Source organism: Cricetulus griseus, assembly GCF_003668045.3.
Source record: "Cricetulus griseus strain 17A/GY chromosome 1 unlocalized genomic scaffold, alternate assembly CriGri-PICRH-1.0 chr1_0, whole genome shotgun sequence".
NCBI lineage: Eukaryota > Metazoa > Chordata > Mammalia > Rodentia > Cricetidae > Cricetulus > Cricetulus griseus.
This window is the reverse complement of record NW_023276806.1, coordinates 182,050,286-182,074,773: the sequence shown is the minus strand read 5'-3', so window position 1 is coordinate 182,074,773 and position 24,488 is coordinate 182,050,286. Positions and strand designations below refer to the sequence as shown.

Here is a 24,488-nt window from a genome sequence, read left to right as displayed (position 1 = left end):
TCACTGAAAGTGAAAGTGGAGAATTGAGTGTTTCCCCAAAGGAAATCTAAAACTGAATATAGCATAGCTACTAATGGTGTTTTTGCTTAACTTTCAATAATGTATCATTTTGTGATTTAATATCAATTCTAGGGAGATACATTAGCAGAGACACATAACAGCATTTAGGGTTCCTTGGAGAAAGCTATTCATAGTTTTAAAATTATAGTGATAGTTACTGGATAATGAAGATGCTTACAGTTACATCTGATCTACACACTGAAAAGCTTCTAAATCTGCTTATATTTTCAAATTCAGAAAGGAAGATATTTTTTATTTTTACTTTACACTTATACTACTGAGTTTTCAATATATTTAACTCATAAATTCTTACTCTTATTTTAAATATAGATTATCTCAAATTCATGTGCCTTATTAGCTTTTCAAGGACTCACTAAGTAGCCCACATTGGGTTTACTGGTGTGTGGAATTGTGCAGGCTCTTCTGAACCATTTCTTCTTTACTTTCTAGATTTTTCGTGAAGTGACCATTGTCCCCCTGTCAGCTTAAATATGTCAATGATTTCCATGCATATATCTTATGTAGAAATGACATCTTCAGTAAACACTCAAATACTGCTTACTATAAATTGGCTTTATTTTCTTCTTCTGTTTTCATGTGTGTGATGTGCATGTGTGTGAATATATGTACATGAATTGTATGTACATGTCGAGGCCCAAGTTGATGTTGGAAACATCCTCCATTACTCTTTCATCTTATTCATTGAAACAGGGTTTCTCAATGAAATCCATGTCTTACCCATATGCCTAGTCTCTCTGGTCTCCTTGCTCTGGGAATCCTGTCTGGCCCTTTGGAGCTTGGAAATAGCTGTGAGTCACCACTCCTCTTGTCATTTTACGTGGGTTCTGGGGATCCGAATGCCAGTACTCCATGCTTTATTCACTGAGCCACCTCCTGAGCATCTCCAGGATGGAATGCTGGAAGGGTATGACTTCACGTCTGCTTTCTCCATGACTGTACCAACAGTTACTTGATGCTTAGAGAGCTTCAAGAAATGTTTGCTGAAAGGCGGTAATGAAGTCCGTGGATGGTGCTACATTTTTCTTGGGTTTTGGCTCATTTAATGGCTCAGTGTTTTTCCCTTGCTGGTGTGCCCAATTCTGAGATCCTACATTCTTTCAATGCCACTTTCTCCGTGAACCAATGTGTGCTTCTAGATAAAGCCGTCATGCCTTCTAGAGAACTGTGAAGCTTTATTTGGTCTTTACTAAAGCCTTCTTTGACATGGTAGATATACAGATTCATACAGATACACAGATACATGCAGATATACAGATACATACAAATACATGCAGATATACAGATACACACAGACATACAGAATACAGAGTAATAGAACGAAACAATCCCAATCTGTGATGAAAAACCATCTCTCTCTTCATCACTCCAGCTTGGCATCTTTTGACCATGCTGGATCATCTTATCTTTTTATGTCTGTTATTCTGAGCATAAGTTGGTGTAGACTGAGAGGTGGTTACTGTTCCAGAGGGGATCTGATTTTCTATAAGTTGTTATCTGGCTTTGCTTAGGCCAGGCATAGTTCTTGTGTGAACACTCGTCAGAATGCACAGGGATCAGAAGTGACTGAGCTGGATGACAAAGTTCACCTAGTGGGTAAGGTCAACTGATACGGCATAACCTTTGATGAATTTCAAAGTACTTCATGTACAGGAAATAAAAAATAGAATGGTACTATGAAATTGCATATGATGTAAACATTTTTGATTTATAATTTATATTTTCCTGCTATGGTGGAAACTTGGCCAACTTTATTTCCTTTTACACCGTGGGAAGGGTTATTTATTTGCTTAATAAATTCTATAAGGTGACATTTAGATAGGAAATAGCTAAAAATCAAACATACCAAGCAAAGATTGTCCCTTGTGAGGACGTATCATGGAAAGGCTTCAAGTCATTGGGGCCTCTGGCGTTAGGATGGAAGGGTATAAAGAGCCATATATGCACAAAAGCTTCCTGCTTGACCTGTTCCCATGAAGCTTTTAAAGGATTTTTCTAGGGGGAAATTTCTATTGTATATACACACTTTGTGCAGCAGATGGCGTATTTGCAACAAATTGTTCTTTCTCTATTTCCACCCCCTCCTTGGAAATTAACCACCAGGTTTCTGCCAGAAACTGCCACATTCAGGGTGACACATGATGCTGTTAAAATAAAATATAAAGGTTAGAGTAAGATCGGTGATAGGTCCTAAATTGAACATTGGTTTCAAGAAACCACCTCTGAAAGAGTCTAGAAAAGAATAGTCCATAATATGATGAAAAACCCCAGCTGACATCAAAGGAACCTCTTGCCTTCTTTTTAAAGAATTCTGTTTAATGCATAATTCAAGGAGTTCTTGAAACATTCTGGGAAACTTTTGGATGGATATCAGCCTTTCAATTCAAAATTATGCACTCTGGGAAATGGCTGGTGCTGAAGGTGGCAAGCCTACTACAGAATTTACACCAGCAATCAAACTGTAATTACAAATCGATTAAAACATGACTTTAAAGAGTCTAACTCCACCCTCAGGGCTACTAGCTGTTTGGTAAATATAGCAAAGGGGTCTGTAATTAAAGAAAACCTGTAATTAAATTTTTGGCCCTCTTCAGCTTTGTTAGGTAGACACTCTGAAGGCTAATGGGGTAGGAAAGAAAGCCTCATTGCCAGTGGTCTTGGGAAGGTATGTTCCTTATGCCTGCAAGAGAATCGGTTTCTTCTGATAGTGTTAGCCCCATCTTGTCCTAGGTGGTTTTCTTTTAAGTCTCTATTGCTCCCACTGTCCAGGAATAACTTGAAGGATTTGCAAATCCACTGCTGGAGACTGATTGTGAAAGAGGTGAGTAATTCAGTCTGTGATAGTAACATAGCTGCGGAGTTTAAGGCAGACTTCATAATCAATCAGTACTGTTTTGAGCATGCTCAGAAGGTTTACGGTAATGTCTTCTGAGGGTTTTAAAAAGTTATCTATGCTTACAGGTTGGAAAAGGGTAAAACCCAAGGTAGGGGGTTAAAGAGAATGGTGCAGTGAGGATTATCTTAATCTTTCCCTTTCAAGATCCTACCTTCAATAAGTCAAGCACTGTTAGGGTTAAGCATAAAAACATCATGGACCTTGGGAGGGTTTGAGTTGCCCTAATATTTTCTTTAATGGCAGAATGACATGAACATTATGATGTGATGGGTGACACTGTACAGACTCTTGGCAGTTACAACAATTCATATACACCCTACCTCATATCTAGAATGCCAATAGGAGTAACAATATACAGAATATACACAGGGCTTGATGTATTTTTTTTTTACTAATATCTTTAAATTCCACCAGAATTCCAGTAGAAACTCACTCAATGTTGTATGAACTCTGAGGTAAATACATGATTAAATGATAAGAATATCTAGGCCTAATTTTAAAGACATTTAATTCTGCTTCCGATTAAGACCTTGACTCACGTCTAAGCTGATAAAAAGATTAAGAGATTTTTCTTGATGCCCAAGATGTTTCATTTCTAAAGACCCATGAATCTGGGAATGTGTTTTTAGAGACTCTGAGAAACATAATTAATTACTAAGTTAGGCCCTTTGAGACAGAAACCATTAAAGCCTGATACAGACCTTTTATCTAGCTAATTAGCTTTATAGAGAGAATTTTGCGAATTTAACAGATGAGTATATGAGTTTTGTTACTTGAAGCACAATACAATTTATTTTTATGTTGTACTTTTAAATTGGAGAGAAAAACAGAAAAATTATTTAAACTCTGAAATAACTCCAGAAAACATTGAAGGACAAAGTGGTTAAAAATAGCATATTTCAGCCACAATGAATAATGAAAGTTTAAATATAATGTCCCCCACAATGGACCAGTTCAGTCATGATAAGGGACTGTGGGGTGCCACAGGGGGTGCCACAGAAGTCTACTTGTTTCTTACATAGAATGACTGACTCTCTGGGAAGGAACTAGACTCTGAAATACACGATTCCTTGGTCTGACATGGTTGAACAGTGCATGCTGACCATCCTTTCACTTCCTTGAAGTATATGAAATACTACAATGAGTATACTATTCTCTTCTTGATAAAACATTTTTCCTCATCGAATATTTGCTAAGTGGCTATGTTCTTCATAACTTTGATGCTCACTTGGGTTCTGCTTACATTTTAATGGGCTTTCATGCTATTGAACCATCTGTGTCCTGAAACAAAAGTAGCATTTTTTCACTAAACATAAATTTTCCATTCTTGAACTTGTGGGTAACCCTTTAACACATGGCTAATGGGTACCATAGGTAAATACAACATCAGCTACTTACATCAAATTTTCTCACTTTTCAGTTATGCTTTTTTGTTTCTTGGTGCACAACTACATTTTCACAGTTGCCTCACACTGTGAGGCTACCTACACCACTGAGAGCAACTGACTGTTCAAATGTTATCTCCTACATGCACTACTGGTTATGTAACACTTGAAAAAATTAGCTCACAGATCATTTATTTTCAAATCACATTTACCCTGTTACTCATCCTAACAACACTGATTATTTTGCCTTTCAAAAAATGGGTGAAATAATTCTCTCAAAAGTATGTCTAGCTAAAAAGCTGAAATGGTTATGAACAGGACTACCATGCTCCTTGAATTCAATCAAAGGAAACTCCATTACGCTAAATTCTGGTGGATAGACAAAACTCAGCATTCTTTTCGAACTTGTGGGTGGAGCAGGTTCCCCTTGACCAAAAGGAGCCATTTCCCTCATCACTGCAGGAGGGACAAGGGGCTATCTGTGGTGCTTATTAGCATACCAAAGTGTATGCTGGCCTCCAGGATCCTTCAGCATCCATTACACATTTTACTTGGCATCCTGGCTCTTCTCACATCCTCTCTGACCCTAAACTTCTTCAGCTGATGGGCTTCCTTACCCACAGCACTCATTCTCCTTATTGCCCTGCTATGCTCTCCTATCTTTTGCCTGCACACTGTCTTCATCTCCACTCTCCCCATCTCTCTATATATATTTCCATCTCTCTACTCTGCTCCTGCTTCTCTTATGGTCAGATCCAGTCTGCTGGTCAAGTTCAGTCTAATTACTCTCTCTGCTCTGGTCTCTTCCAGATGCCTCTGGCTGTTTGTTCTCTCTTTCATATCTACAATAAAAACCTTCCTCTCAACCATATCATGAAGTGGTCATGTACTCAGTTTATGAAAAAAAAAAAAAAAAAAAAAAAAAAAAAAAAAAACCTACCAACCAAACAACAACAACAGCAGCAAAACAAGCTTGAAAATGGTGACAAGGTTGCCAATTTTGCTAATAGGGTGTTCTTTGGAGGCCTGGAGTATAGGGTTAGATGGATGTGAGGTGGCATCAAGGGCCTGGCTGAAGGTTGGGAGGAAGACTCCTTATGAGTACACACTGCAGTCAGAATGCTACTCAACCCGAGTCCCTGTGCTTCTTCCTTGGACGGTGCTTGACTGACACTTGTGGTGAGTGTAGACCTTGCAGAAAGCCGAAAACCATACACACAGGAGACAGGAGCACAAATGGTTCATGGAGAGAAATAGTTGCTTTTATTGCTTTTTTTTTTTTTTTTAGGACCAGGCTAAAAATGGCTTAAAGTTCAAAAGTTGATTCTTTATATTAGCAATCTGAAACAAAATTGAAAAGACATAAAGCTGAATGTGTCTCCCAACCCTTCAGCAAACCTTTATTGTTGTCACTTATCATGAACTTTTACTCTCATAATGGCTTGTGAAGCAACTGGATGGTACCTCATGTACTGTAAACAACAATTTATGGGGCAAATGAGTTACTGTCAGCTTCTGCCCTTCCTTCCTGACTTTCTACCTGCTGTCTCTCTTATGGTGAAATTCAAAGCAAAACATGCTTGAACACTTTTGTCCTAAGCTCCAAACAAATAGGAAGAGTGACATTCTAGCCCCTGTCAATCAAAGCTGATCCCACAAGACAAGTAGCAGTGTTATCTAATGAAGTTTTGATGACGTGGGTAAAGTAATCTAGGAGTGATTTAGGATTTAGTGGTACCAAAAATAAAATGAAGAAACTATTCCATGGTGATTTTTTGTATAAGAAACAAAACAAAAAGCATGAGAATTTATTTCAATGAGTGTATTTTTTTGTGATGTGAACTCTCTCTCTCTCTCTCTGCCTCTCTCTCTCTCTCTCCCTCTCTCTCTGTCTCTGTGTGTGTGTGTGTGTGTGTGTGTGTGTGTAGCTGTTATTCACATTGAATGTATTTATTAAAGAATTTAAGAAAAATTAAGACTCCTTTTAAAAGGTATTTGATGTCTGTCCTAAATGAAGGCTAAGAAAGTGAAATAAGTTCAAGGCTGTAGTCATACTCACCTACCTTCCTAGTCTCTGTACAATGTATTACATTTGTATGTGATGCTTGGTTCTATGAAAACATCTCGAATTAGAGTTACCTTGTGTAACAAATGGCAAAGATGAGCTTTAAGGAAGAGACAGTTTTAAACCCATAGAGAGGATATTTTCAATCAATATATTATGTGAAATGGCTTCCAAATTTGAAAAGCCAAGGAAGATTATCTTCTCATTTTTGATGCGGTGGAACCAAAGTAGGAAACTCGTGATAATATGCAATATGTTAGCTCCGTTTTTCTTCATAATAAAAGCAGTAACTATTAATGAATTTCTACCTACACCAACTTTTCATTTCAGATTTTATTCATGTTGCTCTTGAAGGAAAATTATAAAAATTATATGTGTTTGTAAGTTTTATTGTTAATGATGTTCAGTACCTTCCTCTTCTATCTTTCCCTCCTACATTTTCTTCCACTCTTCTTGTCATATGTAAGTATGCACAGTATATGTGCATGTGTGTATGTGTGTTGGCACATTCTCTGTTCACCTCGGTGTGTTGAATGTCTGTCTGTCTGTCTGTCTGTCTCTTTCAATGTGTCTCTGTCTCTGTGTCTCTGTGTCTCTGTGTCTCTGCCTCTCTCTGTCTCTCTCTGTCTGTCTGTCTCTGTCTCTGTCTCTCTCTGTCTCTCTGTCTCTCTCTCTGTCTCTCTGTCTCTCTCTCTCTCTCTCTGTGTGTGTGTGTGTGTGTGTGTGTGTGTGTGTGTGTGTGTGTGTTTTCTGCCCCCTTATGAAGCTAGAATTCAAGGCCTCAATCAGTCTGGACAAGTTTTCTGCCACTGAATTAAATCCCTATGCTTCCCCATTTTCTTTAATGATATTGAGCAGTAACTTGTGATTTCTTGACTCTTTGATAATGAATTCTATTGAATAAATTATCTTAGTAAAGAATCACAGTTTCCTTTACAAATAAAAAAAACCTAAGGTCATTACGAACCAAAGAGGAGAAGATTCCATTGTAAAGTGAAAGGCAATGATGCTGGTTTGGGGCATTACCAATGTGTCTTGTATGTTACACTTGTGCAAATATGAATGTGACTTTAAATGGGTTGTTTCCAGTTTCTCTCAAGGTGCCTTGACCCCTATGCTACTTCCTAAATCCTTTGTTAGAATCTGCAATTTCTCTAAACATGCTTAAGAAGTATAATTTGTTCAAAGTTGTTATAAAAATCAAAAGAGAGGTCAAATGTAAAATAACATTTCCAAGTCTATAGCACCAAACAAGGGACTTAATTTTCCCAATACTCTTGCCACAGCCCTTACTGTAGCTGCCTTGTGTTGTGGCATCTTTCAGGAGGGAGCTATTGTTTGAGATTGGTTCCCTCAACAACATTTTTGTCTGCTTTCCAGTGTCTGGCATAAGAAAATGCTTCAAAAGTTGTTGAAGTAATGATAACATGATCAATGTAGCTCATAGTGCTTTCAACAGTCCTGTCTTTAATAATATACTATCCTCCTGAGTGAATTAACTCAGTCACAAAAAGACAAACATGGTATGTATTCACTCATATATGGATTTTAGATATAGAGCAAAGGATTACCAGCCTACAATCTACACTGCCAGAAAATCTAGGAAACAAGGAGGACCTAAGAGAGATATACATGGTCCTTCAGAGAAAGGGAAAGGGACAAGATCTCTTGAGCAAATTGGAACATCGGGGGGGGGGAGTTAGAAGAAGGAGAAGGGGAGAAGAGACCATGAGGGATCAGGAAGATTGAGTCAGGGGAAGAATAGAGGAGAGTAAGCAAAGAGATGCCATAATTGAGGGAGCCATTTTAGGTTTGAAGAGAAATCTGGCACTAGGAAAATGTCCAGAGATCTACAAGGTTGACCTCAACTAACAATCTAAGCAATAGTCGACAATATACCTTAAATACCTGTCTCCCATATTGAGATTGATAACTACCTTATATATCATCCTAGAACCTCCATCCAGTAGCTGATGGAAGCAAAAGCAGACACCGACAGCTAAACACTGAGCTGAACTCTGGATTCCAGTTGCAAAGAGGGAGGAGTGATGAACAAAGGGGTCAAGACCAGACTAGAGAAACCCACAGAAACAGCTGACCCGAACAAGGGGCAGCTCATGGACTCCAGACTGATAGCTGGGAAACTGGCATAGAACCGTCCCAGACCCCCTGACCTTGAGTGGAAGTTTGGAGGTCTGGGCAATCTATGGGGCCTCTGATAGTGGAATAGTAATAGATTAGTGTTTATCCCTATCATATGAATGGACTAGTACCCACTCCACATACAGGGATACTCTCTCAGCCTAGACACACAGGGCAGGGTCTAGACCCTGCTCCAAATGATGACAGACTTTGAAGATCCCCCACCGAAGGCCTCATTCTCATGTGGAGCAGTAAAAGAATGGGATATGGGATCAGTGGGGGGGTGGAGGAGCAGGGAAGGGGAGGGAGAGGGAACTGGGATTTACATGTAAAACGTGCTTGTTTCTAATTTAAATAAAAATATCTGAGAAAAAAGTAAAGAAGGCATAAAGCAAACCTCATTAATGGGGAGAGAGCAGTCTGCTATAAAAATATCTACAAAGATGGGTAGTAACTGACATAAAAAAGAATACATTATTTTGGTAATATAAGTAGGCTAACTTGCTATTCCTGTTATGAACAACACTTGCAAGAGGTCAGGACAATCTGAATATTGATTGAAGTCATACAATTAGATGGGAGGTGATCAGGGAGGAGAAACCCTGGCAATGAAAGACATCTCATTTTCTCAACATTGTGGGCCAAGCCAACATCACTCAGTTAGTCTGCTTTCTTTTTTTAAAATTTGAATTAGAAACAAAATATGTTTTACATGTCAATCCCAGTTCCCTTGTTCCTCCAGTCCTCCCCTACCACCTCCCCCAACTAAAACCCTACCTATTACATATCCTTTCTGCTTCTCCTGGATGGTGAGGCCTTCCATAGGGTGTCATCAGAGTCTATCGTATCCTTTGGGATAAGACCTACCCCCCCCACCCCCATGTGTCTTGACTCAGGGAGTAATCCTTTATGTGGAATGTCCCCACCTGTGCTAGGGATAAGTACTGGACAACTACAGGAGGTCCCATAGTTTTCTGAGGTTTCCTTTAGATGTGATTTACAGTTGTATTGTAGGAATAATGTGCCAATTTATGCCTACTTATGTTATAACTTTGCTAAGTACATGACTAGTATTGATTCTTGAGGACAAAAATGGCAATTTGATATGAGAAACTCACCTGTGTTTAATTAGTGTTGTACAATAAACAAACTGACCTTAGTTCTAGTCCAAATCTTGGGGAATTTTTAAAAAATGGAATATTCTCAGAAAGTTAAAATGGCTTAGAATTCTCAATATTTATAAAAAATATATATTAGGGTATCAACATTTATGAGATTTATTTGGTCTCTATAAATATGCTTACTAGTATTTAGTGTGAATGAGTGTGTGTGTGTGTGTGTGTGTGTGTGTGTGTGTGTGTGTATTGTGCTTTACCAGAAAGCTATTTACACAACTCCTCAAGCAGTTTTACTTGATCTATCAACATACTTTTTAAATGTGCCATATTCTAAGTCTTTTATAATGCTCCTGCTGTGTCTTAGAAGTTGAAGCAAAAAACAAAAAACAAAACAAAAAACATTTGCTTAAAAGTTCTACAATTTCTAGATTGCATCACTTCTCTGATGATGCTACTTCCTCCATATTTTACATTCTAAATCCATCTAGTCACAGTCATCTTTCAATTTCTCTTGAGTAGGCTTGCACCTCAGGCTTTGTCTAGCTTGCCAAGAATGTTCTTCCCATATTCCCACATGGCTTGCTCCCACATATCCTGAAGCTTTCTGCTCATATATCAAGTTGTTGGTGAGACAGCTTCTGCAGTCTTATATAAGATAGAAATTCTATTACTATCAACAAATATGTATTTGGTACTCAGGATATCTGTTATATTTATCAACTATTAACAGTTGAATCTGGGATTAAATTTGTCCACAGACCCAGGCAGGGTAGATCTAAAGTGGTATGAGTTTTGATCATTCTACATCTCTTCTATTTATTCTTGTCAATATTTTCTCAAGATTCTCCAATAGCAAACATGACCCAGCTTCTTCTGAATGCCAGTCATATTTATCTGCACTTTAGATAGGAACCAATCCATTGCCTATTACTTTGGATATTTCTACATAGTGGTGAAAGGAAGTGATTTCTAATCCCTAAGTTCTTTCTCTGTGACCTTGAGTGAGTGAATTCATTATCTCCCTTTTCTATGTCCTCAAGTATAGAAGGATTAGTACTACTGACCTGACCTAAGAGACAGAATTATATCAGGATGAAATGCAGTGTGTTTCAATGGGCTTTGTAAAATAATACAGTGATTGAAGCAAGTGTGGTGACATATACCTATAATCTCAGCACCTGGAAGACTGAAGCAGGAAGATCACTGGTTCCAAGTCAGCCCAGGGACATAGTGAAAATTCATCTCAAAAAACCAAAGTGTGGTGGGTTAAAGTTGAGAGTGAGCATTTATTGTTGCAACTAACACTAGCATCTGAGAGCTTTAAACTTTTACAGTGTCTCAACTGAGTGAGTTTTTGTAATGACCATCAAACATGAGTGATACTAAAATAACTCCTTGTGGCTTGGGCTACAAGATAAAGGGATGAACTTGTGGACTCAGAATCATATTAATTAATTAAATATCTCTGATCTATAAAGACAGTAATAAAAAAGAAACCCAAAGCTAAGTAACTTGTTTTCTAATCATCATCAATTAATTAATTACTTTACTGTTAAAAGTCCATAACAAAGTTTTTACCCTTGTCACAATATTTAAGACAAAAATCTTGACATAATTTCCCCCAAACCAAGAACATAACAACCTTTTTTCCCCTCTTCTGTTTATTGACTACTTCAGAATCAAATACTTGTAAGGTACAGTTGTCCAACACATAGAAGACCCTGATCCCAGCACTGAAAACAACCAAACAACTTGCACATGCACACACACACACACACACACACACACACACACACACACACACACACACCACGAAAAAAAAATCCAAGAAACAGACAAAAAGACCCTTGCAAGACAAAAGGCAGAAAAGGAATATAATAAAGTACTTCCCCACTGGAAAGGAGGAGACGGGAGAGCCACAGTAGGCAAAGTCAATAATGGAGCATATGGAAGTACACACAGTTCTCAGAACTATTTTACTTACATTTTTACTAGTTAAAATATTACTGAAGGCATTATAGAACTCTTAGTGAACAACAGTGAGCTTATAAACATCCAAATTATAAATTGTTTAAGGTTTTGTCACTTCTTTTTCTTTTGGGTCCAGAGATGTCTTTGTAAATTCCTTATAGAGCTGGCACAGTAGTGCTGCCATGAGCCTGATGGTTGACTGAGTAGGCTATAACAAAACTTCCACCAGGCATGGACACCTTTAATTCCAGCTCTTGGGAGATAGAGGCAGATGTAGCTGGATCTCAATGAGTTTGAGGTCAACCTGGTCTACATAGTAAATTCCAGTCCAACCAAGGCTATATGGTGATATCCTATCACACACACACACACACACACACACACACACACACACACACACACAAGACTTTCATAGTAGAAATTTCCTTAAAGCTTTCAATTCATGATATAGTGTGTATAATAATTATTTGTTTTAAAAATAAACTTGAATCATGTCATGTTCTAAAGAACAAATCACTGTCTGCCACCAACAACCTTGAGAGAAAGATGCAAACATATTAAAAATACCCACAAACTTTTTATTTTAGACTTTGTTGGAAATTACAGAATTTCATATATAACCCTTTTCCATCTTCCTCATATTATTTTACTTTTAACCATACATGGAAGCATTTTATGATAGAGTGAGAGAGTGGAGTGCCAGGTAAGAAGGTAAGAAGAAGGTAGTCTTAAATACATTAAAAACATGGTGATTATTTGTTCTTGCAATTCACTATTGACTCTCCAAAACAATGGTCCGATATTACAAATATTGGTCCAGTGTAATTTGACTCTCTTGAGGAAGTAGTAAGGTATGCAAATGGATGTCAATGCAATGAGTCATTCCATAATGAAGACACCGTTATGGTAGTTAATGATAGAGTTAACAAATGCCTTTTTGGATGATGAACATTGGGGCCATCATTTGCTCTTAGGTCAGCTGCTCTCAGACAGCAGGGCTGGACCCAGATTTTCTTTCCAGATACAAACCTATTTTTAATTTTTTGTCCTTAGGAGTAGTAGTGGAAGTAAGTGTAAGTTTGAGAAAGCCATTTAACTACCTTTAGCCTTAAACTCATAAAGCAGAAGAAAATAATGCCTACTTATCTGTGAGGATTATTGTGAAAAAAAACATAAAATACACATAATGGCCATAATCAGGACATTATTAAGCAGTAAATGCTAGACTTTCCCCCCTGTCAGTTTAGAGGTTTAAGGTGAAGGTAAATAATCACTGTATAATTGTGAGACATGTGCATGGTTTTATTCAAGTTGAATGAAACATATACTTCAGATTTAGTATATAAAAACACACCAACATATTAGTTTTGAAGTTATAGATATATGTGTTAAATGGTCTCTCCATCTGGAAAAATCTTTTTCCTTCTCTTCATTTTTAATGAAACCTTGTCATAGTCAGCCTCTTGTCTTTTAGTAAGTCTTTTCTGATACCCCATTCACCGTGACTTCTCTTTTGTATTTATATACTGTACCACATACCTGCTGCAGTATGTCACAATTCTCTTAATAACCATACGAGTTGCTAAGCTGTATCAGGCTGCATGATTTCAAGTGTGTATTGTGTGTGTGTGTGCTTATGTGTGGAGGTGCATTCATCTGTGCATCCTCGTGTGTAGGTCAGATGCTGTTCTACTTTATCACTTTTCATCTTATGTTTGAGGCAAACTATCGTGTGAAGTCATATTATTGTAACTGTTTTAATAAAGAGCTGATTGGCCAATACCTAGGAAGGAGGTATAGGTGGGACTTCCAGGCATCAAGAAAGCAAATAGGAGATGAATCTAGATGTATGTCAGACAGCAAGGAGACATGAAGGGAGCTGGACACAAAGAATGATAGAAAAATAAAAAGTCATGAGGCAAAACATACATTAATATAAATGGGCTAACCAGTTATAGGAGCTAGTGGGACAAGCTTAAGTTAAGGCCAGGTTTCCATAATTAATAATTCTCTATGCTGTTATTTGTGAGCTAGCTGGTGGAATAGAGAAAGACTTGTTACGTATGACGCCCAGGGGCCAGGCCTATATATCCACATAATACTTGAGAAAGCTAAAGAAAAAAATCTGAACACAAATTCAAATGCAACTGCTTGACATGGTTTCCTTGTGATAAGGGTCTCTGGTAGGCTCAACATGCTGAGGTGCAGTTCTTATAAGAGGCCCTGCTGAGCACTTGAGCAGCTGGCCTCCTAGATAAAAACATCTGCCACTTATACTCCACAAATTCCCAGAGCTGGGGCAGTAAAAATGGTGGGTGCCACCATGAGGCAAGGCTCTCATGACACTGAGGTGGCAGAGCCAACTGCCAGAGTTGTGAGACTTCTTGTGTCACCGTTTTTAAGGTTTGTCTGGTTGTCAGGGAATGCTGCAGACTTGCAGAAAGTCAGGTCTAGATCAAGAAAATCACTGAACAGATAGACTATGCTTAAAACTGTGCTTAGATCCTAAAGAAAGATAAGAAAGTATATATTGATAGTCAAGAAAAATAATTTAAAAATCATAACGTCTTTAAAAGAGAATAAAGCAATATAAAAAATAAGCCATGAATGGATGGGAAATATTATAACACAGAGAGTTTGGACCTTATATGGTACTTCGTTAATTTTGGATTTTTTGAATACTAAAGAACAGAGAACAACAGCTGTTGAGAGACATTGTATTGTGGAAGGGACTGCTGAATTATACCAGCCTAGATACTATAAAAACATGTTGGCTTCAAAATAGAAGTTGGACAATGTGTTGTGTTAGAAGAGAGGTTATACTTTTGTTTCCACAGGAAATAAAAAGTTATGGATTCTTTCAAATTTAATCAAGATCAGAGTTGCCCAGGAGAGACCTCCTGAGGATCTTGGCTCCAGAGACATGAGGGACAAAGGCAAGAAAGACCACAGGACAGGTTATATACAAACTGATCTGTCAGCTCTGGGAACAGCTCTGAGACTGGATGGAACATGACAAATCTTGTTGGCTACAGAATCCTCATGACTTATTATTACATGCCATCCTTTCGTATAGCATGGATAGAGGTTTGGTTATACAGTCTAAACAGACTTATAAAGTTGACAGATGCTTTTACCTGCTCAAACATAGAATAAAGAATCATCTTTAGCTGACTTGAACACACTGCACATTCCATATTTGTGATAATGCAGATGTATATAAAGTAAAAAAGGGCCAGACACCAATGAATACAAGTAGACTGGGTGATCCAGTCTCAAAATGTCTCTGTTGCAGTTTCCTCAAAAAAATTTTTTCTTGCTTGTTCTCCTTTTTATTAATTTAAAAACAAACACAGAAACAAAAATGACAAAATCTGTTTCCAGTGAAAAATGAACATTGTGGGTGATTAGCCAGTTTTTCTCTTCTTTTTTTTAAATCATTTTTCATTTGAATTAGAAACAAGATTGATTTACATGACAATCCCAGTTCCCTTCTCCCTCCTTTCCTCCCCTACCACCCCCCAACTAAAACCCTACCTATCACATATCCTTTCTTCTATTCTTCACCTGACTCAACCTTTCTGCTCCCTCATGACCTCTGCATCCTTCCTCTTCTTCCCTTCTCATTCTTGTAGCTCCCTCCCCCATCTTTCCATGCTCTCAATTTGCTGAGGGGATCATGACCCTTTCCCCTTCTCCAGGGGACAATGTTTGTCTCTTTTTGGGTCCTCCTTGTTTACTAGTTTCTCTGGCAGTGTGTATTGTAGGCTGGTAATCCTTTACTCTATGTCTAAAATCCACATATGAGTGAGTACATATCATGTTTGTCTTTTTGTGATTGGGTTACCTTGCTCAGAATGGTTTCTTCTAGTTCCATTTTCCTGCAAATTTCAAGATTCCATTGAGTTTTTCCGCTGAGTAGTACTCCATTGTGTACATGTAACACATTTTCTCTATCCATTCTTCAGTTGAGGGTATCTAGGCTGCTTTCAGTTTCTGGCTATTACAAATAGTGCTGCTATGAACTTCTTTGGAAATCAGTATGGCAACTCCTCAAGAAAATGGGACTCAGTCTACCACAAGATCCAGCAATTCTACTCCTAGGAATATACCCAAAAGAAGCACATTCATCCTCAAAATTTTACAACCAGAACAACTTCAAAGCTGCTGAGATGGTCCAGCCTCACAGACTATTCCAGCCAGGACTTCAGATAAGCTCTACACTTTCCCATCACTCAAACACTAAACAAATGTAATACAGCTAGCTCTCATAGAACTTGACCATTATCTCAATTTTCTCATGGTTCCTTAAAGATGCTATCAACCCAGACAACAGAAAACAGTTTAGAGAACACAACACCCACATTCCTAAGAGGTGGGGTAGGTAATTTTTGGCTATTTGGTGGTTTGTGGATGTTTGTTAAATTTAGGGGGTTGGTTACAAGTTGTTGTTGTTCATGGTCAGGAAAAAAAACTGAACAAAGAAGATTAGATTTAGGGATCTCTTTCTGAAGGGAAAAAGGAGGGATAGAACATAGAAAAGATGGGATAAAAGGGTATATTTTTTAGCCTACATTTGAATAATCACTAGTCTCAAATCTTTTATGTTGGTATGGATTTTTATATATTGATACAAACTTGTTTATTTTTCATACTATATATATATATATATATATCTTCCTATTTTTTTAAGATATTGTATCTATGAAGCTCATTTAAAAATGTAATGTAAAGTTCTAGTGCTTAAAATCTGATTGTAAACCATTTATGATAATTGAAAAACACAGTTTAGTAGCTAGTCATCTATAACAATCAAACTTGTTGTCATATATATATATATATATATATATATATTATATATATATATATATATGGTCTTCAAAGGCTTCAAAGACCTACAGAATACGGCATTTTAAATGTCCTAATAACATAAGGCTTTTTATGACCACCAGACATGTCTGCTTGTGGCAGAACCAATTTACTTCAAAAAGAATGATGGGCATCAAAGAGCCTCCATATGGAGTTTGTTTTCTTTGTGGTAAAAGTTAGCCACTGGGCAAGAAATTGCTCTTGCCTCAACTGCTGACAGTATGCTGTACAAATTGGATGAGCAGGATATAAAAGAAGGTAACTGCTAAACTTTGCCAAGACAAAGTAGGACAGTCCTTCAAAATTCCTGCTTCACAGAAAAGTCTGTCAGATATTCTAGGATTGTAGGCCAAAGATGGATGTCCCAACTTTGCAGAGGAATCTTGGGTGGCTGTCCAGACAGCCAGATTTCTCTGTCATTTCTATAGTTTTGAGGTTGTTTGTTCTGCACTTCCTATTTACTCAGGTAATATTATATCCCTCTGGGTCTCTGATGGAATTGAAGGTGAGATAGTTATAGTTAGTTTTCTTTGTTATCAAATTCAGAAAAAAAAACTTACAATAGAGGTATAAGGGGTATAAGTTTGAGAGACACAACAGCTTAAATAGTTTATCTAAGAAAATGTTTTGGGGGCCTAAAAAGATAGTTTTATGTTGGTAGCACAAGTTAGGATAGAAAGTAAATTAAGTTCAAAACATTTGGCTCACCAAGTTAAGATAGCTAATAAAACATTGTCTCTGAGTTTGCCAAATACAGATAGACTAGACATTGTATATGTAGTTCTTAAATGATAATTGTTCTTATTGTACATAGTTTTGCTATGCTAGGGTTAAAACCTTTCCCTTTTATTTAGACAAAAGGGGGAAATGCTTTGGAATATTTTTATTCTGTGAGAAAATATATTACTGAGATTGGTTTAATAAAGAGCTGAATAGCCAATAACAAGGCAGGAGGCAAATCCTGCAGGAGGCAGGATTTCCAGGCAGAGAAAAAGGAAGTAGGAGATGAGTCTAGGTGTGCATCAGACACCAATGAAAATGGAGGGAGTTGTACATACAGAATGAAAAAAAGGTAAGAAAGTCATAAGGCAAAACATAGATGAATATAAATGGATTAATTTAAATTATAAGAACTAATGGGACAAGCCTAAGCTAAGACCAAACTTTCATAATTAATAAGCCTCTGTGCTGTTATTTGGGAGCTGGGTGGTGGGACAGAGAAAGACTTGTTACAGCAGAGTCTCTCACTGAATCTGAGGACCATTATTTCAGCTAGAATAGCTGGCCAAGAAGCCTCCAGGAATTCTCCTGTCTCTTCATCTCCAGCATATGATAGCTATCTTCTCAGCCCAAGGATTTTTTTCTTTTATTTTTGAGATTCTAATATGATTATATATTTTCTCCCTTCTCTTCCTTCCTTTCAAACCCTTACATATATTCATCCGTATTGCCTTTTAAATCCATGTCCTTTGTTTTCATTAATTGTTGCTACATGCATATTTGTGCATACATATATTTCCAAATATGACATTGACTTTTATTTTACACAGTGTCAATTACATTTAAATTCAATTAAATTCCAAATATTCTCTTGAAATTTCACAATATTATGATGTCTTAATGATGTGTATGTCATCACTTGTCTACAAATCCCCTCCATCTTTTAAAAAAATATTACAAAATGACTAGCTTTATACCACTAAAGTTCCAATCCTGTTTTTGATTCATCATGAACCAGTTTGTGTTTATTATGGCAAAACATGTGATCTACAATAGCCAGCTGGTTTATTATAGTCATAGAGTATATAATCCTTTCTGGAGAAAAAATATAAACAATCCAGACTAATGGTTCTCAAACTGTTCTCCTTTACTTGGATTCAGTATAGGATGATGTTTCCATTCAAGCCAAAACCAATTATCTTTTCTGAACTGGCTAACTAATTAAAGTGCACTGAACTGACTTAAGTTTCTATTTGTGCTCCATACTTGGAAAACTGTTATTTACTGCTTAAATACAGTGCACAAAAAAATGGTCAGGTTAATATTAATGGCCAAATCCTAGAACACCTAATCACACCTGGCACAGTTGCTTCATGTGTATTGGGATAAATTCAGCTCAGATGTTAGTTTGCAAATTTTTTAAATTAATTTATTTACATCTGGGCTGCAGTTTTCCCTCTCTCCTCTCCTCCCAGTCCCTCCCTCCTCTCTTCCTCCATCCATTCCTCCTCCATTTATGTCCAGAATTTTAAGATGTCTTAACTGTGCAGTAAACTTGTTTACGCTTTTTGATAGAATTAAATATTTGGGCATTCTAAAATGTTATTATTACCTTCCAAGGCCTCTACCAAATCCTCATTTATGTTACTCCCACAGGTTTGGAGGAATGAACTACAGATGGAGTGCCTATATTTCTTCAGTCACAGTGTCAGTACTTGGAGGAAACTTGTAGAATGACAATGTAACCTTTCTTGCTGATATCCTACAAAGTGACTAAGAACACAGTGGGTGCTTGTTATGTTTTTAAAGCAGGTGGGAGAAGGGTGGAGAGTCATCCAGATATTGCTGTCTCAGGCACACTCTTCAAGGTATTGTGGAAGCATCCTTTAACATCAGAAGCCGTGTGCACCGTTCAGCTCAGGCATTAGCATCATACTTGGTATTTAAGAAGCTTTGCTACACTTAACTCTTGGAAGGACTTCCAATATTGTCTGGATTCATCACGTGACAATCTAATCTTTTGGAATTCTGTAGAGAAAAATCCTTCTATTTAACATGTCATTGCTGCCTTGGTAAGGATGCTTTGAATTCTTTCTCTGTGTTGGTTTTCCAATACCATTTTGAAGAAGTGTAGCTTAGAGAAAGGTACATGAAAGGGATCACAAATGTATTTTTAGTTTTAGTGTGACAATATTTCCATACTAGAGCCTTTTAGAAGATAAGCTGTTGTGGCATAATTACCAAGGTGTCCAAAATGTTAGGGATATAAGATGGAATGATTTTTAAACAAAATGTTAATTATGGTGATATATGATAAAGTTATTTTCCAACCTTTAAGGTTCTTTTGCATTGCTTCATCAAATAAATAATGGTGGGTGGGGTGGGTAGGAAGAGAGATACTTCTTGGGGGTACATTACAAGGTAGTAGAATCTATTTCTCACATACTCTATTGGAGAGGACTACATTTCATCTTCCTGTTTCACAGGTAAGATGGTTATGTGCATAAATCAGGATAATTAAGGATTCTGAAACAGTAATAATAATAGCAACTCCAATGGGAATGTTAATAAAAAAAAAAACACAGCACAGTGGGAAACATAGGACCAGTCAGGAAGTCCATTTCCCACAGGCTTCTTTTCTCTACCACACAGTCTTAAAATGGAAACTATTCCCAAGGCTTCTAGGACAGCAGAGCACAGATTTGCAGTGCACAAACAAACAAGTACGCACATTTGTGGTGCCCTCTGAGAACTTGAAATCTTATTCTTGTAACCCCAGGAAGCTGGCCAAGAAGAGAGAAGAGGAAAGGCATGCAGGATATTTGTCTTTGCATTTGGAAGTGCTTCTGATCACAAGAGCTGGGGCAGTGTCTGAGCTTTTGTGGGAACGAGGCATGTGCCAGTGGAGGAAGCAAGATCAAGAGCAGTTTGCTCTTTCAGGGACTTCAAAGCCCATTCATCTGAAGATGTGGCCATTACCATTTTGGCTTCCTCACTGTGCCTTGGATGGCCATGTACTTTTCAAGAGGAAAGCCTTGCTGGGTTGGGGCCAGTTAAAATGTATTCCTTGAAGTGCAATGTCCCAGAAAATATGCCCTTCCTGGCTGTGCTCTGTGCTTATAGTCCCAGCTGTGATCTTTGTTCCTATTGGATGAGTCAGATGCAGGGGTGAATGGAGCAGTGATGCTGGAGTACTGTTTTCCTAGTGTGATATTCTTCCTCATGTGGAGAATCATAAACATAAAAGCTATAGCAAGCAGGTTCTGATTCTCTGACCTCAGGAGTCTTTCTTTTTTACAGTACCAACACGAATTAGGAGGGAAAAGCCAGAAAACAACCGAATAAATAGTTATAGTTTTAGAAACCTACTTTGGCTGTTTATCCTATACAGTTCTAATCACCAGTCGGACAGGTTTAAGAAAAAGTTCTCATTTCTAAGTTAAGCCATGATACTAAGTTTTGTTCATCAGGTTCAGGTATTTTTTGAGAATAAGGCACACAGTAATTTCCCCATCTAAATCCAATAACTGAAATCAAAACAAAGCAAAGTCTAGGAAAGTGCTATAATCTGGTAGCTCCTAATAATCTGGCTGCTTTATATTGGGGATTCTGAAGACTAGACAGTGATGTGCCCTGTGTGAAACAGGGAGAGCATCTGTCTTATTTCCTAGGTCCCCAGATATTAACATAATATCTAAACACATGTCGAATGAATGAGTAAGTCAAGTCTTTGATAGCTTGTCTAGTCAATATTCATTATGTGATCTTGAATACCTCTCTCTTGTGTCAAGTGCTCATCTATCAGCTTTAACCATTTTGGCCTCCTGATCTCACACCAGGGAGTGACTATTTTGAATGATTCCTGAGATAATGCCCACTCAACCCTGGAAATGTCTCAGGGTACCAATGCCTGTGTATCAGGTAAGTGGCAGCTCTTTCATTTTCTTTTAAATTGGATATATTCTAGTTACTCTGTCACTGAGACAGTTGACTTCATGTCTGTGTACTTTACTAAGAGAAGATAACAATCTGATACCCTAAATTTTTGTCTTTGTCAAGTGAGGAGTAGACAAGCTCATCTTTCAGCAAGGCCTTTTGTAACTCTTATTTTATTCCTGTCTATTTTCTCAGAATGGTCTCATGGGGAGATTTTGAACACAGTAACACTGCATTTCATTAAAGGTTTAAGAGGACTCTGTTTCCCATTATGAACTTTCTGGTGTAGTTTAAGATTTCCTTTTACCTAAGAGGCACATAGAATTTTACTCTAATTAATTTAGAATGTCACAGGACATCAAAAAGAATTCCTATTTAATAATTTTATAGAATTATAGATGTAATGACTCCTTTAAACAGAATTTTTAATAATTAAAACATGCTTTTAAGTTTCAGTTTTTGAGAATATCTCTAGCTTTGGAACTTAATGCTCACTCTAAAAGTGTGGGTGTTCAGTGAATCGTTAGATGACAAAGGAACCCAAGGAGCATCAGCAGGATGGGAAAAAGGAACTTAGGAAGAGAACATTCCTTAGACCCATTAACTAGCATTATGTCCCTTCAGTGGGCATTTTGTTAATACATACTGTGTGTCAGAGAATATAGATGCTTAGGATCAAAGAACTTAACCTACCTGAGATACTTTATAAATGTGTTATAACAACATGGGGTCAGTGTGACGCATTTAACACTGGCCTTTCCACTTATCTAGTGAATGACCTTGAGCAAATCACTTGCCCCTTAAGTGCTATCTGTATGAAAGTTACAGATCCCCTCAAGCTCTTACGATATTTAGTTTTGGATATATCAAGGGAAACAATAACTGAGGAAGAATGCTTACATTAAAGCAAGCCATTTCAGAAATCATACAGCATACTTTTAAAAAAATCTAGTTGTAATGAATAAAGTATGTACACTAAAATATCACAAAATCATATTATCAACCTGATGATTATTTTTCTAATTCCTTGTTCATTCAGTAAACATTTATGTAGTGCCTGTTATATGGCAGAAACTGTGCCAGGTATTTAAAATGAGAGATGACTTGTTCTGTGCCTCTAAAGAATTTACAGTCTAAGTAGTCATGCTAGTGAGATTTTATGGGTACAAGTCTGACATTAATAAAAGACACATGCTCATAGCAAATACCCTGTTCCTCTGGCTATTCTATATTTTTCTATCTCCTCTTCCACAATGCTCCCTGAACCTTAGGTACCAGAGTTGTATTGTAGATGTATCCACTGGGACTGGGCTCCATATTTTTATTGGTTGCAGTTCTCTGTAATAGTATCCAACAATAATAGACACCTCTTGAAAGTGGGACCTAAGAGGCCCCAACTCTACACCAGAACTATAGCTACTAAGAAATATTGAAAGCAGGAGAAATAGTTTTTTGGGGAAAAAGCACGATTGGTTATTCAGTACTTAATGATCAGTCCTGAAAATACACACATGCACATGCATGCATGCATGTATGTATGTGTGTGCGCGTGTGTGTGTGTGTGCGCGCGCACACACACACACACACACACAATTACACAGATGGAGCTGGTTGTACTTATGTTACTAAAATATGTATATATATACCTACATATGTATATAACAACAATTAATGGAAAGGGAGGCCATGAATTTGAAAAAGAACAAGAAAGTGATATATAGGGAGGTTTGGGGGAGGAAATGGAAGGGAGAAAAGTATGTAATGATATTATAATCCACAAAATGGATGAAAACACTTACAATCTCAACAGATGGTAAGAAAACATGACTTTGGCTATGGAATTCTATTTGTAGTAAATATTTGTTGGATAACATATCATAGTTGAGATGCATTAGTGAATGAAATAGGCAATAGTTTTTGTTTTCATGAAACTTCTTTTGTGAGGATAAAACAATAAGGAATAAATATAAAGGCAATAAAATACAATGCATAAGACACAAGGTAAAAATAACCACTTATTGGGCAAAAATGCAAAACTTATTAAAGGGAAATATGTGCCTGTGATGAGAGTCAGAACGGGGAAGAATGCATTGAAATTTTAAGAATGGTAAGAGTGGGTCTCCGTGTGAAAGTGACATTTAAGAGAAGGCACAAAGAAAGTGAAGGGCTTTATTAGCCTTGGGGTGTTGGGGGAAGAATTCCATGCAGACAATGGGCAGCAAGACAACAACTCCTCATACCCTGGAATGGAAGTGGCTAGAGGGAAGCTAGAAGGGGAGAGTATGGATGAAAGGCAGCGAGGGAAGGGAGGAGCACAGAGGTTGGACTTATAGAGTATGTAAGGGATTTATATTGACTGACAGTGAGTGAGTGGGAGGGCTGCTCAAAGGACATGGAACAGATGAGATGCTTGTTCTGCTTTGTTGGTGATTACAGAGAGCATAGGTTGTGGGAACTGGAGAGGAATGGGCAAAAGTGAGCAGTCTGGAGGGCATCGTGGAAATCTAGGCTAGAGACTGGTAGTTTGGACCATGCAGGCAACTGCCAAGGTATTGTGGGATATTTATACATTGTGTGAAGATATAGTGCTGTGATTGGTTTAATGAAGAGCTGAACAGCCAATTACTAAGCAGGAGGTATAGGTGATGGGGAATGTACTTCTTTGTATGTTTATCTTATTGATTATTGAATAAAATACTGTTTGGCCAATGAGACAGCAAGTTAGACAGGACTAGGCGTCAAAGAGGATTCTGGGAAATGTAGTAGAGAAGTGGTGATCCAGGCTGGAAGTGACATAGCAAGGAGACTCCTATTTAGCAAGGAGAAACAGGGAGGATCCTTTTTTGCCCCTCTGCTCTTCCTCCAGCTGCAGGATGTGATCCACCGGCAAGGAGGGACACCAATAAGGTGTCCAATAAGATAAGTCTTATAAAATATATAGATTTATAATAATTGAGACTGAGCTAACAGATGAGAATCCTAGTCATTGGCCAAGCAGCATTTTACCTAATACAAGTTTCTGTGTATTCATTTGGGCCCTAACTCAGGTCGGCGGCTGGCGTAAAACGCACACATAATGGTGGGGCTTGGCGGCTTTTGGCGGAAAGATTTATGGTAACATATAGGTGCAATTTCTGGGGAGAGAAAGGAAGAGGAGGATGAACCAAGGAGCAGGAGATGTCAGGAGACATGGGAGGAAACAGGATATGCAAGATGTGTGATAGAATGTAGATTAATATAAATGGGTTAATTTAAGTTACAAGAACTACATAGGAAACAAGACTAAGGTATAGGCCAAACTTTTATAA

General features: G+C 37.6%; 1 protein-coding gene across 1 annotated transcript in view; it reads right to left on the bottom strand.

Moving 5' to 3' along the window:
• The window catches only part of Grm3 (glutamate metabotropic receptor 3), a 95,278-nt gene that overhangs the window by 42,568 nt on the left and 28,222 nt on the right, over window positions 1–24,488 (bottom strand). The window lies entirely within an intron of this gene.